The sequence below is a fragment of the Pteropus alecto genome, unplaced genomic scaffold, assembly GCF_000325575.1.
Source record: "Pteropus alecto unplaced genomic scaffold, ASM32557v1 scaffold484, whole genome shotgun sequence".
Lineage (NCBI taxonomy): Eukaryota > Metazoa > Chordata > Mammalia > Chiroptera > Pteropodidae > Pteropus > Pteropus alecto.
In genome coordinates this window covers 1,684,835-1,701,205 of record NW_006435778.1, presented here as the reverse complement: position 1 = coordinate 1,701,205, position 16,371 = coordinate 1,684,835, and the positions used below count along the sequence as shown (strand labels likewise).

The 16,371-nt window shown below is 38.5% G+C and overlaps 1 pseudogene; it reads right to left on the bottom strand.

The window, feature by feature from the left end:
- Positions 1-225: 225 nt before the first annotated feature.
- LOC102888737 lies at positions 226-1,159 on the bottom strand (annotated as a pseudogene).
- Positions 1,160-16,371: the final 15,212 nt, after the last annotated feature.

Here is a 16,371-nt window from a genome sequence, read left to right as displayed (position 1 = left end):
TAAATCAACTTATTTAATAACCTTAAAAATTCAGAGTAATAAAAAAAAAATTCAGAGTAATTAGTGGTGACAACCATAGTATAAATAAAAAATAGTCAAGCACAGTGTCCCAGTGGAGGAAAAGCATACTTCCTCTTCTCAAATTATTAAAAATATATAATTTCAGTTTCTTTTTTTTTTTCCAGTTTCTTTTCTTGAGTTTGAAAAGTTCTGTTTTCCAGATACCTAGGAAAAATGGATACCTTCTGCACTGAATCTGTGTAGCAATTTGATGAAATCATCTATGTTGATGGAACAGGCCCGCTTGTCATGAAAACCTGTGCTGGTTAGGATTTGCTATATTTTATCTGCTATGCTGAAATCTGGTATTATAGTATTATGGACTGAACAGTGAATTCTGTAGTTTTTTCCCCAATAGCTGCTATACTGCACTTGACTTAAATGCAGCAGACAGTGTCTCGTTTTTCCTAATAAAGCTGATCCTTACTAGGCCATCCCATTCCTGAAAATTGATAGGTGTTGGTGGATTCCTGGGTTTTATTCTTATAACACTGGATTCCATCTTTCATGGTGGTCTGAAGTTATTCTTTCTAACTTTTATTAAATGGTCCACATGTGCTAACAGCTGGGCATTAATTGAAAATCTACAGTATAACTTATCTTCAAGTTTTGCAACAAGTTGGAGAGCAAATTCTCTTTCAAACATAAGTATAGCACATCCGAGAAAAAGATCAGTACAGCAATAGTTTGAAGACAAAGGAGAAGAGATCTGATAAGGCAAATTCACCACATAAGCACCAAAGAATAGAAAATCTGTTTTCAACACATCACCCATCATTCCTTGAAGTTTGCTGGCTAGATACATACCTTGAACTCTTGTGAATTGCTAGCCTTGGGTCAAGTTCACAGGCAATTCACTTTTTTTTGCCTTTTCTATCAACTTAACAGTCATATTGACAGTTCCAGGTCTAACTTCCAGCACCACATCAGTTAGTCTTAAGGCAGCCTTATTGATAATGCTGTTAACAATGAAAAGATTTTTCAAAATGTGCTGCCCAATCCTTGTGGTGAACATGAGTCCTCCAGCATTCTTCAACTCTCCGCGCTATTCTTGCTGCAACCTACTGCACCAACTTGCCACTGACTTGATCTTCAGCATCTCTGCAGGCAAAGGGCTCATAGGCTCAGGCAGTCAGTGAGAACCAAAGCCAGCTACCAGAGTTACTGCGACATGTGGGAATCACCGCCAGCACTAACCGCACCACTCCCAGCCACGTGGAGGTGGGGAGGCCACCAATGAATCTTAATGGTTGTCTTTTCTTAAAAATCTCTTCCCAAAAATTTTAGCTATTAGTCCCAAATCAGAGTGTTCTCCCTAAATTGGACAACTGAGACAAATTCAAACCTATTAGGTTCCCTCTTCCCAAATAAACTCTATGTCCCCTTATGTTTTCAGCATTTTAAAAAAGTCATATTGACTTGGGAGCATGTGACCTAACACTCATAGGGACAACTGGCAAGAGTGAGTAGCATGTTGTCATGACAGTGTGAGACTGCATTGTGCTGCCCACCTGCTTGTGGTGGTGGCAACAGCTCAGAAAGAGAGACCAGAGGGGAGAACTTTCTGAGCAGTAGGAAACCTCCTACTAACCCCTTCTTCCTCTGATAGAGGGGTGGGCAAAGCCTAAGGCAGTGACTTTTTTATTTTCATTTTAAATTTCTTTTTTTTCTAAGCCACTTTATTGAGTTTAAAAAATGATTGACATGCAGGAAGCTGTACATATTGAATGTATACAACCTGATGAGTTTGGAGATAAGTGTGCAATTATGAAAGCATCACTAGAATTTATGCTATAAACATATCCCTCACCTCCAAAGGCAGGACTCTGTGGAAACTAGCCTTGTTTTGCTTGAAAACCTGGCAATAACCTGACTGAGGACAGATGCCTTGCAAGGGGATGTGCATCCTTTGTAAGAACCATCACAATCATATTTGGTTGCCACTAGAACCACAAGTAGGGTCAAATCTCAGTCTGCTCTGGAAAGTCTGGTATCCAATATGACCCAGAAAGGAGTAGCTAATACATTAAATGAATTATTAAGAGGTTTAGCTAATATATACAGTGTCGGCAGAAATGTGTAGGAATAGATTCTAAGACAAAATATAACTAAATTAGGAAGAATTCATTGACATGCAGTTGCATACTAGAGATTCCAGATTTAATGTTAATTTGTGCATATGGAGATGTCTTTAACAGTTTAAAGGGTTGGTTGGCTAAAATGTTAACTTACTGGTGGCCTGTGTTTAGTGAGGATAAGATATCAGATCTTCGCTGGCAGAAATAAAGAAGGGAATCTAAAGATATAAGGAGATAGGAAGCTTGGATTGGGTTTATCATGTGCAAACTGCACACTCGTCCCCACATAGTTAACTCCTGAAGAGGCCTGGAAGGCACTCCTGTCACTAAGGCATTGGGAAATATACTAGAGAGGTCTGTGGTTGCTTTCCTTTTGGGAAACGTATGACCACACAAGATGCTGCCATTGGGATGAACTCCCTGATTTCACTAGAAATGATGGGATCCCAGGTAGCAGAGGTCAAGTGGCAGCATTTAACCATAAAAGACAAGGTAGGTATGTTTACTGTAAAAGGCAACAGAAATGTTATCAATAATAAGAATGCTTTGGCTCATAGGGACATTTGGTCATGGCTAATTGATCATAATGTCCCATGGAGTGAAATAGATGGACAGCATGGTCTGCATCTGGTGGCCAAAAACCTGACTTGAGTTACTATAATAAAGAATCATGCCTCTTGCCCAGTTTTCAGACTTAAGCCAGTCCCTCGATTGAATGGGAGGCTTCTTTCTCTAAGGAATGATCCTGCAGCATTGCTGCATGTGCACATCATAAATCTTCTTCCAGGCCTTGTTCAAAGAGACCTTCACCCATTTGCTAAAGTGGCTGTGCACTGGAAAAAAAGGAATATCCAGACCTTTCGGGTATTAATAGATATTGCCTCTGAATTGATGCTAATTACTGGGGATCCAAAAGGATACTGTGTCTCACACTGACGGCTATTGTTGGTAGGTGATAGATGGAGTCTTAGCTTAGGGTGGGACCAATTGGTCCACACATACATCCTGTGCTTCTTTCTCCAGTTCCTGAATGTATAATTGGAATAAACATGTTTATGTGAGCCATAGTGATAGAAAGACTTTCTACCAAAATAACAAACCAGAAGCAACACTGAATCCTTGTAGGAATTGCAGATATTAGTACATCATTAGAGACCTGAAACATGCTGGGATGCTGATACCTGTCACAACTGTATTTAACATACTTGTTTAGCTTTTGTAGCAGCTGGATGGATCTTGGAGAATGACTGTGGATTATCAGGTTAGGAGATAACACTGTGAAAGGATGAGATTCTATCTTATAGCATGCAGTATATGCTTTGAATCAGAGACCATTATATAGTGCTGTCTTTTCCTTAACCAGAATCTGGAAATCAAGGGGTATAAGTGGGGGAGGCTCCTCTTACAATTAATACCTAATAATAACCCGTTCACAGGATTTTCGATTCTTCTTTCAGATACTCTGAGCTTTGCTGGTTTGGACACCTTTGTTTCTAATGGGGACTACAACAATGGTCCCATTGAATTAGATGAAACTCTATTTGGCTCTTTGGGCTTCTTATGTCATTGAACCAGCAGACCGATAAAAGAATTACTCTACTGAATGATTTCTCACTGATTACCATGGACACATCAAATTGTTGCTATGCAATGGAGTGAAAAGAAAGATTCTGGAACCAGGGAGTTCCCTGGGCTACTGTTAATACTTCCACAACCAAAGTAAAGTTTACAAAAAACTACAACAATCCAAAAAGGACAGGACTATTGAGGATTCTTCCAGGACAAAGGTTCAGATTATCCTACTACATAAAAGACCAGAATAGTTTTACTGTGGTTAGTGCAAGGAGGAAGTCATAGATATCAACTATGGCTTCACAACCAATTACCAAAATGAGGTAGTAGCTTTGCCTATTTCTTCACTTATTTTGTATATATTTATTTGTATATTTAACTACTTTAGTCCCCTCTCTTCTTCTCCATATAAGTTGCTAGAGGTTGACTTTACATACAATTGTGTCTTTAGGTAGCAGAATAATCAGTAAGACGTGACTGAATTTGAAGAGTAATCAATATAGCCAAAGATGGATATAATGACTGTGTAGACTATCTGTCTCCTCATTTTAAGAAGAGGGTGAGAATTTCACTTTTATGAAGATATCTATGTCATGTTAGGCAGAAGCATGGAGTTATTTGTATGGAAGTTTGTAGAAGGGTGCATATGGAAGCCAAAGGGATGAACTATGCCAGTTATTAATTTATTGCTTCTCATTTCTAAATGTACTCTTCTATGTCCTGTTTTTGATACTGGACCCTGTAAACATTTCTGCTTTGTCATTTGGCTTGATATTAAGCTTTATCAGTAGAGAGTTCTAGAGAGACGTTGCAAGGCCATAGGAGAAAAATACTTCATTTCCTAGTTCTAATGAGCTGTTTTTTGACAACATGATAGAGACCTAGTATTGCTCACCTCAGCAGTCCTCATGGACCAGCTGTCACCTGCATCCCTCAGCATATTTATCTTCTATCCAGCAGGCTGCTCCTGTTGGCCAGCTACAACCAACCTGTATCCTAGAGCAAGTTTTTCCGTCACCTGGTGGGGTACTCCCGCAGACCAAATCCAGCCTTCTTGAGTAGTTCAGCAAGTTTCTCTGCCATCTATTGGGCCAATCCTATGAACTAGCTCTGGTCAGCCACCTTCAGCAAATTTCTTCGCCATCTGCAGGCCTCATGTTCCTGTGGTAGCCACACCCTCTTCAGAAAGGTCTGCGTCTTAACTTAGAAATGAGACCCTTCTTAGGTCTTTTTGTTCTTTCCTTGGTTAGTCTTCCTCTGCCTTAGAGATAGTAAATACTTTTTCTGTCTGTGACTTGTGTACCCCTTAAGTCCTCTCTTACCCTTTAAGTAGTTAACCTTTTACTAGTTAACAATTCTTTATATTGAATTTTCCCTTTTCTATTGGAGAACTGGTATGGTTTCCATTTCTTTACTGGACCCTGACTGATCGAGAGGAAGGTGAATTCTTGTGTTCAGATTAGCATCTTAAAATGGAATTCCTCAGTCTTAGTCCTTTAATGTAAGATTTCAAATTGATTGAATCTATCATCATAACTGATGTTTGTTCTTATTTTTGATGCCTTGTTTTATTTAGCTCTTATGTTTCCTTGACATTTCTTTTACTTACTTTTTAGTCCTTTAACTTCCAATTCAAAAAAGATAATTGGGGCAGAGACAATGTACTTGTGTTGTTATTTTTTCATTCAATGCTTAATTCTTTGTCCTTAACTTAGCAAGAACTCTGGACTACCACTGCATAGGTTCAAATAATATTTGTGTCATTTACCAACAATGTTATGTTGGGCAATTTATTTAACTTCTAAACCAGTTTCCTCTCCTGTAAAATACTTATAAAGAATTTAGCACAGTGCCTGATGCCTAGTAAGTGCTCAATTTATGTTAGTTATTATTATTCTCCATATTTCCCACATATCTCCAGCTGCTTATCTGTCATGGGACATTTGATGGCACTGAAAAATGTTTGTAGAAGAATTCTGTGGTTTGCTTCAAGTCCAGAAAACTTCTCAGACAAAACTTGGTTCACGTTTGAGTTTTGGCATACATGTATGTATCTGCAGGACAGAATTAGAAGGAGAGTTCATAGAGCTTCCAAGAGAAAAATATCCTGAATAAAGAAGTCTGGACCAGGGGGCTAGACTGAATGAAAGCCTTGTAGAGTGGTGGCGGTAAGTGGTTGCAGGTGTGTGGAAAGTCTGTGTTGACCATAATTTAATCCAGTCCTCTCCAACTCACTCCGGAGTGCCTGTGTGTTCTGGAAAGTAGAGCGTTGAATGGAAGAAAATCCTGCATACTGAGGCCCATCAGCTCTGCTGAGCTGCTGGTTTTAGGAGAGACATTCTTCCCACCTATTGAATGGGCAAGGGGGTACAACTAGAGGTCAGGACAGGGGCGATATTGTCTGGGTACTTGGAGGAGGCCAACAGTCTGAAGGAAGTCACCTATCATTCAGATAACAAGCTGTGAACAGCAACCAATAACAGAGTAGAAAAATATGTTTATCTTCTAATATTATACATATTCTGTCGTATATTACAGTTATTTATGTTTACATGTCCTCATTTCTTCCCTTGCCATTCAATTCTTAAGAAACTAAAATCTGGTATATGACCCGCCACAATATTGAAAATGAATCTCTTAATTCATTTAAAAAAATCTCTTAATTCTCTTAAAAAAAATCCACATTTTTTTCTATCCTTATTCTATCTCACCTCTTCAATGTTTTTTGTTTGTTTTGCTTTTTTTTAACTTTCATTCTTCATTTGGCTTGTATAATCCTATTCTCTACTTCTTGTATGGCTCCATTCTCCTTTGCTTGCTTGCTTCTCCTACCTCTTAATGGTTGATCACTTGGTTTCATTCTAGCTTCTCCCTGTATGCGCCTCTGCCCCAACTCTATATACTTGCTCTGGGTGATCCCATTACTTCCATAAGATTCCAAACATTTACCCTGAGTTTCAGTCCATTTATACCTGTATGCCTTCACATGCACTTCAAGCTTAATGTCCCAAAGTGAATTTGTCATCCTTTCTTTTAAATTTCCTAGTCCTTAATTTTCTATTTTGGTTGTTGAGTTTAACTTTTACTATATGTTGAAAAATAGAAATCTGGCATCATCTTCTACTGTCTTTATTTTCCATCAGATTTTCTTTAGTGTTCCAAGTCTGCCTAGTTTATTTCCTAAATAGCTCTTAAGTTTGCTTCAACATTTTTTTCTAACCATTTTAAATAGCTTTGGGACCATTCTCATTATTCTCTTTCCTCTCCACCCCATTGTTCACCCTACCACCACCCCTCTCCCCCTTAATACACAATCTAATCTTGTCATTCCCTACTTTAAAATCTCTGCTGGCTCCTAAGTGCCTACGGGTTAAAATTTAACCCCCTTGGAATGCTTTAAAAGGTCCTTTACCAGGTAGTCCTAAACTCCTAATGCTTTTTGCCACAGCACTTTCAAATCCAGAACTCATGTACCTCAATTCTGGGGAATTTTCTTGAATTACTTCATTAATGATTCTTTCTCCTCTGCCTTTTCTTAGATGACTATTATTCTGAAGTTGTGTCTTTTGCACTGATTATCTAATATTTCATCTTTTCTCTTATTTTTCATCTTAAACTAATTTTGCACTAATTTTGAGAGATTTCTTCAAATTTATCTATTAATATTTGGATTTCTGCTATCATGTATTTAATTTCCAAGAGGTTTTTTTCTCTTTTTTTTATTGAAATATAATTGACATACAACATTATGTCAGTTTCAGGTGTATAATATAATGATTTGATATTTGTATATATTGCAAAATAATCACCACAATAGGTCTAGTTAACGTCCATAACCATACATAGTTACAGAATTTTTTTTTCTTGTGATGAGAACTTTTCAGATTTACTCTCTTAGCAACTTTTAAATATGCAATACACATTATTAACATATTATTAACTGTAGTTGCCATGCTGTACATTACATCCCCATGACTTATTTATAACTGGAATTATAAAAAATTAATTCATTTATTTTATTAATTCATTTATTAATGATGCCCTATTCTTGTTTTTTGGATATGTTATTCTCTTAGGAATTTTCTTCTCTATGCAGAAGTTTTATTTTCTCCTATTTTTTTTTCCTGTTTGTTGTTCTGATCTATGTCTTTCATGGCAGAGGCTTTTTTCAAAGATATGATAATTCTTAGTTGTCCTCTCATGATTACAACTTAAAGAGCTGACAGGAAACTTGAGCATGAGGTGGAGCTTATTGACTTTGAGTCTCCCTGTGGACAGAGTTACTTGTTGGGGAAACCCCTGGTGTTAGTGTCTTTAGTCTTTCTCTTGGGATAGTCAGATTCTCCAGAGAAGAGTCTTGCATTTTCTGCCTGAGGAGTAGAGGTCCAGCAACTGCCAACATTCTGGGAGTGGTATGGGAGATGGGCTGGAGGATTCTCAGCATTTAGTGTACATATGGTCATTTAAACTCCCTGTTTTTGCCAAGCCCTAACTATGCCTGGCATCCCTCAATCCACAGGTCCTCATATCCTCTCCAGAAAATCAGCCTCTACTTCTTCTGTGGCCAGGGAGGGACAGTTATTCAGCCACATGGAATCTGAGGGGAGATTTAGGGAAGTAATCACTTCTCAAATGGCTTTTACCCAGTTTTTCTCATTTTAGCCACTCTCCTTTATCCCTAGTTTCAGAGATACTTGGTGCTGCCAGTTTTCTTTAATGCCTGTACTCCAGGGCTTTAAGGAGATAAAGGTGAGAGGATAGAGACCTTTCAGTGTATTGCATTTATTCAAGAAGTTGATAATGAAAAGAATGTGAAATGCAACAGAAGTTAGGGATAACTGAGGAGTTATGTCAAATGGAGGCTCCTTCCTCTCAGAATAAGAGATTTTATACATAATAGAAGGCAGAGTGAAAAGACTCAGCAGAGGAAAATTTGAAAATGGCTGAAAAATAGGGGATAACTGTGGAAGGAAGACCCTAAAGGGCCCAAAGATGGTGGGATTGTGGACATGGGCAGAGAACTTAACCTTGATAGGAAGAGCAAGATGAAAGGAAGGCAGAATGCTTTGATCTTCAGAGATGGAAAGGAGAACAGCCCAATGGCCTATTGTTTTTAGTAAAATAATAGGTGGATAGCTCATCTATGAAAATGACAGGTTCAGAACTTTAAGTAGAATCTTGATGAAGACTTGGAAAAGCCATGTGGGAAGTAGGTCAGAGAATGAACCAAGTTAAAAAGTATTTTAAAGCAGAAATTAGAGTTAAGAGGTTCTGCTCACATATCTGTGTAGACTTTCTTAACATATGGAGTATAAAAGAAGTGCTACAAATTCCAAAGATTGCACCACCATTGTCATCTTTTAAGAAGAAAGACTAACTGTGGTAGCTATAGTGACAGTTCTTTTTGTTCTCTCACTGCAAGGAAGATCCTATTAAAGAAGCAATCAACTTAAAGGCAAAATGATTGGGGATAGCAGTTACATTAGTAGTACAAAGCAGAAACACAACTATAGACTCTAGATGAGCTTTTGGCTGAATGATCAGAAGAAGAATACTTTGGGGATTGAAATTCTTTGGTTAATTATACCATACAGAAGGGAAGAGGCAAGAGATAGCAAGAAGCAAAAAAACAGCATCCTTAGTTTTTCCAGGATAGAGGACTCTGGGTTCTTTGCCTTTGATATGATCTCTCCTCCCTTTCTCTCTCATTCGTGGGATCCTTCCTTGAACTACATTCTATTCTCACCTACTGGACAGCATTCTCAGGCTGTCCTCAGCAAACAGAGTCCTCACTATAACAAAGACTAGGGATTTCTAAGGAAGCAATGCCATTATAAGTCCATGAAAACTGAACTTGAAGTGAATAGGTGAAAACTTGGCATAGTACTTCTTTAATGGTGTTGATTCTCATCTTAGAGGCCTCTTGGTTTGGCTTCTAAACAACAGTCACTGATCCAGCACTATTCAAATTGCAGTGGAATTTAAAATCACAGTGTGGTCGAGGTTGTGTAAGTTTTGCTATAAATCAGAGGAAATCAAGTAAAAATCTTCTATGCTCTTTGAGATAACACAAGAGTAATTTTCACAGCACGTTTTAGAGACAGTATATGGTGACTAAGGGCAAAAGCTTGGAGTGAGACATGTGGTTTTGTATTTCAGTGCACCTTAACTTTGTGTGACCTTGGGCAGGTTGACCTCTTCAAACCTTAGTTTCCTCATCTGAATAGTTGAAATGTTGATGAAATCATAGGGTTTGTAAGGTTAATAAATTGTAATACAGCGAATGCTTAGTATACTATGTGGCACATAGAAAATGCTCAAAATTAGGGACTTCAGTATAGTGCCATTATCTCTACTAAAAAGAAGACATAGATTTCAAGACCAAGGAATAGAATCAGGAGTGGCCCCACTTATCCTCATTCTCAATACCTTCTGCAGAATTTTGTGCTTCCTCTCCCTACATTAGGTTTAAGATCAAAGGTCCTGGTCCTTATACCACATATTACAGCTGCTACCAGGGTACCAGAGACTTCATGTACCCAGTGATTAGCAGATGAGGAGTCACCATAGTGACAGGAGTAATTTACCCTTTAGCAGAAGGAGGTAGTGTTCCTTTTACATAATGGAGTCAGGGAAGAATACATGTAGAACCCAGGAGATCTATTGGAGTGCCTCCTGGTACTTCTTTGACCCCCCGTAACTGTGAACAGACACGTGAAACAATCCTGGCCTGAGAAAGGTGTGATTACTAAGGGCTCAGAACTCTAAAGACTGATGGTTTGGGTCACACTGCTAAGCAAGCTCTAAGACCAACTGAAGAGATGGCTGAGGGTGAGGGGGATTCAGAACGGATAAGTGGAGGAGTAAGATGATGAATACTAGTTGTGTCCCCAAGACCAATTGTAGCAATGAGGGCTGTAGTTAACCCTACCAACTTTCCTCTTCCAAGTTTCCCCTCAGAAGGAGAACTATAGAGGATCTGCTCCCTGATGCCACGTGGAGAAGTAAAGCTGTAAGGTGCGCAAGCGAACTGTAGCAGCCATGAAAATGCTATTTTCAGATCTCTGGCTGTGAGAAGCATAGTTTATTGACCACTTAAATATCCTTGCATTCACCCAGCAGCCATGATTTCCACAAGTTGCTCCTTTGACAGAGTGCAGAAAGGATGCTAAGGTAGGCCTCTTCCTGAGAGATGCAAGACTCCTCTGATAGGTGTCTTTGGTTTTGCCTAACTTTCTTAGAACTGCACTGCACTTGAGGACCCTCCCAGTCAACTTGCTTTCCTTTCTTTTCTCCTTCATCTGCACTGAAGTCTGATGGCTCTCACAGTCTTCTCTAGCTTCTAGCTTCCTCTCCACGTTCCCTATCAAGCATAACCTCTAATAAATCTCTTGCATATCTAATCCTTCTTGACTAATATACACTCCAAACATCTGTCAAAGGGAGATTGGATAAACAACATATGGTACATTTTATGTAATGGAATGCTACTCAGTATTAAAGCAAACTGCTGACACACAGGAATAACATAGATGACTCTTAAAAACATGCTTAGTGAAAAAAAGCCAGACATAAAAGAATTCCAGAGGTGGCTCCATAGTGTAGTGGTTAGCACATCTGCTTTGCACTCAGAAAGTCCTGGGTTCACGCCCCAGTTGGAGCCATGGACCAGGCCCTGGGTGCGCCTGGCCCCAGGTGCGCCAGGCCCTGGATGCACGCCAGGAGCGTGTGGGAAGGGACACCCCGCCTTCAGAGATCCAGTTCTTAAGGGAAACAGCAACATCCATGTGTCAGGGGTGGAAGTAGGGTGGGGAGGAATTATGGGGGTGGAGGGAAGAATTCCATATGAATGCATGATACGTATCTCTGGAGGGATGGATATTGACTAGAAAGGGGGTAGAAGGGAACTTTCTGGAGTGACAGAAATATTCTATATTTTGATGTGTATAGTGACCTCATGGGTATATACATATGTAAAAAGTCATCATGCTGTACACTTAAGATCTGTGCATTTTAATGTATGTAAATTATACCTCAATAAAGTACTGAAAAAATAATAAAGGGGATTTATAGACTCATGTAACTACATGTCAATAGGTAAGTTTGGCTCAGGTGTTTAACAATGCCATCAGAAATCTAGTTATTTTCTATCTTTCCCATATGTCTTCCGGTGTGTCATCTTCAACCCAAGCCTGGCTTACCGCTATCTTCACAATGTGCTACTAACAATCTCATTTTCGTTGTCAGAACTCTAAGAGAATTATTTTCGTAAGCTCTCTGAGTGAGAACATTTCTTTCCTGGAAGTTGATAGCAAGTCACATGTCTTATTGGCTTAATGGGTTATGCCTGTTCCTGAACCAGCCCCTATGACAGGGAAATGCCATACACTGTTTGGCTTACATTTGCCTATCCCTGATTGAACCGCTTTAGAATGGGGTATGGATAAATCCAATTGATTGGAGAAGTTGGGGCTTACCTTTGGAGCTAAAGTCCTCTAATTTTATGGCTGCTCTCTACTACAAGAAATATGGCTGAGCTGGAGAACAGGTCTAATCAACTCAATATTTAATCATAGTTTCCTTTTTATTTCCCAAATATCTTTCTCTATCTCCATTTCATCCAGTATTTAATATATACCCAATCAAAGTTAGCATTATCAGCTAGCTACATTTTAGAAGCTATATCCAACTTCTACATTTTGAAATGGAACCCAGAATAAATTCTATTACGAAATAAATAACTCTGGGTTGCATATAGTTTGCTAGCCAGATGCTATCTAAATCCTCATCTCTGAGTTTCAATCTGTCTTTCAACCCCTCTTATCACTGATTTTTTTCTATTCCTGAGGGACTGAGGTTGTTTCACAAATATAATTTTAAAGATTTGTTTATAAGTTTGGCTCAAAAATTTCCTGACATCAAAAGCTGTTGTAAAATGTATTCTTCCTGATCATTGATTTTGGTGTTTTCACCCTGAATATTGTAATGCTGTAAAAGAAGTATCTTTAGAGTCCCATGGTCTCTTTGAAATGGGTCAATTCTCTCACCAGAGGAGAGATAAGAATAGAACCTAGAGACACTAGGTAAAAGGCCTAGAGATACTGCCTATATGGTCCCTTGTTGAGAATTAGAAAAAGGCACCCAAATACAACCCTTTAGGGTACAGGGCTGGGCAAATGGAGTGCAGGCTGGATTTCAGCCCCTCTATGCCCCACAGTCTAGATGTCCTATGCCATCTATAGGACTTTACCACTTCCTCACATGTCACTGTACCCTCCTAACTCATCCTCTGCCTCTAGGCTTTTATTCTTTTCCCCATCGACCCTGCATACTTCTATCTGATTAATTTTCCTAAAACACTGCCTTTTATCATGTTACTCTAAACACCTTTATCAGCTTCCCTCTGCTAAGAGATTTCAGATTCCCTAAGTTAGCATTTTAAAGCTTTTCACAATGTCTCTCAAATCTCCTTTACTATCTTTTCCTTCTACTTCTCACCACAATCTTTGTGTTCCGATTAATCTCGAGTACTTGCTATTCCCAAACATTTTACATATTCCCCAAAGTCTTTTGCACTTAAAGCATTAGAACAATTATGCTAACATCAACAAAATTATTTTATTTTTTACTTTCATTAAAAAAATTTTTTTTGGGGGGTGACATTTGTTAACGAAATCCAGTAAGTTTCAGGTGTACAATTTAACAGTAAGGCATATATATATATTGCATTGTGTTTTACCCTCCCATAGTTAGATTTCTTTCTGTCACCACATATTTAACCCCTTTTACCCCACCTACTATCTTCCTCCTCCTCCCTACCCTCCTTCCCTCTGGTACCCCCTAGTCTACTGTCCATGTCCATGAGTCTCTGTTTGTTTGTTGCTTTTAGGTTTATATCCCACATATAAGTGATATCATGTGGTTTTCAACTTTTTTTGTCTGGCTTATTTCGCTTAGCGTGCTTATCTCGAGGTCCATCCATGTTGTTGCAAATAAACCAGTATTACTTTAATCTGAACCAATGTTTAAGGATAACCTTGAAAAGAGCTGGCTGATGTCAACATTGGCCTCATAAAGCTCTAGATAACACTACCCTCAGTATTTACTCCCCAGAAGCCACATATCAACAAGGCCTTAACTTTGGGTCTAGTTATTATTGTACTTGCTGATACTTCCAGTGTATTGTGATATCTTTATCATGAGTCACTGCCGCTTTTCCTTTTCCTTCTCATCTTCTTTTCCTTCACCTTCCTCTTGTTCTCACCCCCTTTTTCCTCCTTTCTTTAAGGTTCAGTATTTGATGATAGCCAATGGAATGGTTCTCATGCTTCACTGAGAAATCTAACTGCTATTCCCTTCTAAGTTAATCAGTCTGATAACCTCTTTCAAATTTGAGTCCCTGTCCAGGAAAGAGATTCTATTTTTACAGAATCTTTTGGTTCCTGAGTGAGACAACTATGGTGTAGAAAGGCATTTCACTGGACTTAGAATTCATCAACATGGATTTGAGTTCTGATTCTGTCACTCACTTGCTTGTAACTCTGATTAAGACACAATTTTTATGAGCTTTCTTCATAGGTAAAATGAGGATAAAGGTGCTAGTGAATTAGGGATGAATAATAGGGTTATTAAGCAGTATTTAGAGCTCAAATGAAATTAGTATTCTCGGTTAGCACAAATCAGTGAATTTTCTTCAGCAATGTTTTACTTCCTAGCTGAAAACTGTAAAGCACTGTATCAATTTTAAGTGTTATTATTAGATACTCTTGCCTCATCTTTCTGTAACTTCCTCTGTATCAGCTTTTAGTCCCAGCCCAGGCCCATGTGTAGCTTTTTCTATTTTTAATTCCTATCTTAAACAATCTAGTATCTTTCACTATATTTAATTTGTAATGCTTCACAAATAGTTTATTTGTATTTGTTTAAAAATGGCAAATATACCGGAAACACAAAATGTAGCTTTATGGTCTATCAAAAGAAAAAAAAAAATCAACCTGCTACTCTAAAATTTTGGGTAGATGTTAATCAATATTCATTGTATCAGATTTTAGGAACAACAAGGCAGAAGCGCTCTATTCGGGGAAATTTTTTTTTTCCTATTGTCACTTGAATTGAGGCCACTAAAAACTCATGATCAGATTATTAAAATACGCAACTAAGAGGTTTCATTTCTCCCCTTCAGACAGATTTTCCACATCACTGACAGATCATTTATTCATTAATTCAAGAAACATTTATTGAGGATTTATTATGTGCTAAGTACAAAGCACAGACTAATTTGGGCAAAGAAGTGAAAAAAAGGTTATATTTGGTGTTTAAATGCTATACAGATGTCTAATAACCTTCACTGTTTTGGTTCTCCATTGCTCATATTGTATATTCAACTTCAAATTCCTTAACCTGGCATTTAAGATTATCCATAATTTGGCTTTAAAAGATCTTTCTAATCTTTAACATTTTTATAACCAAACAGATTTATTTGTAATAGTTCCAAGAAAACATTTTATACTTTTTAGCTTTTGGGTTTTTGCTGAATTTGTTCGACACGATTAAAATTTCCTCCTTAAAAAAAATAAAATAAAATAAAATTTCCTCCCTAAGCCTTTGGCTTATTCGCATCCTACTCATTCTCCAAGATCTAGATGAAATATGACCATATGGTAGAGCTTCCTCTTACAATTTCTACTCAGAGTGATCTGATTACTGCTTCTTCAAGTCACCTGACAATCCTCTGAAGCTATTACTTTTTTGTATTATTCTAGTATTTTACTGTTATTTAACTATTCATGTTTCATCTTATCTAACTGGATTTTAAGCTATCAGAGATGAGATTATTTCTCGTTTAATAGTATTTTGGAAAAGATCTAGCAAAGATTGGTAGACTCATAAATGAAGATATACTGTATTTGTGAAAACTCAATTATAAAGATATTAGTTGTCCCCAAATTAATCTATAAATTCAACGTAATTCCAAGAAAAACCCCTGCAGAAGACAGGATAAATTATAGTGAAGAAAATAAACATGATCTTGGAGTTTACAGTCAGGTGGGCAGTCAGACATCTCACAAATACATAAAAATATGTTTACAACTTGTTATAAAAATAATACGAAGGAGCGGAAGTCCAAGCCAAGTGAGGAAAACAAGAAAGATCTAACTTAGACTGAGGGCAGGGGATCAGAGAATTCTATCAAAAACCACACAAAGTGTTTTTGTTTTCTAGGACGCAAGCTGCTAAACTCTCCAGAAGCCTAGGAGTGTGCAGCCACCGTGACAGTGAGATCTTGGCGCCCCATGGTCCAGTCAGGGGCTGGTGTGATTTTGTCTGGCTCGGGAGGGGACCGCTGACTCTATTCTATACCGTTATGGCGTGAGAAGAGTTTTCACCACTTGAACTTCCTGATTTTTTGCGTTTTCCTAGCATCTTTCTGCCAGGTCCTCCACTTGGCTGTGCCAGTCTCCCGCCTCGTCAATCTCTCACAGGAGCCTGATTTTGAGTTTTCTCTCTCTGTGCCCCGCAAGCCTAGCACTTCAGGGAGGCGGCTCCTCGGATGGCTCGCGGCCCGGCCATTTCACTTGGCCACACAATCCACCAGTCTCCAGCCAAGCGGGAGGTGGGCTGGAGGCGCGCGGGATGGCGAGGGTGCCCGGCGCTTCTCGCG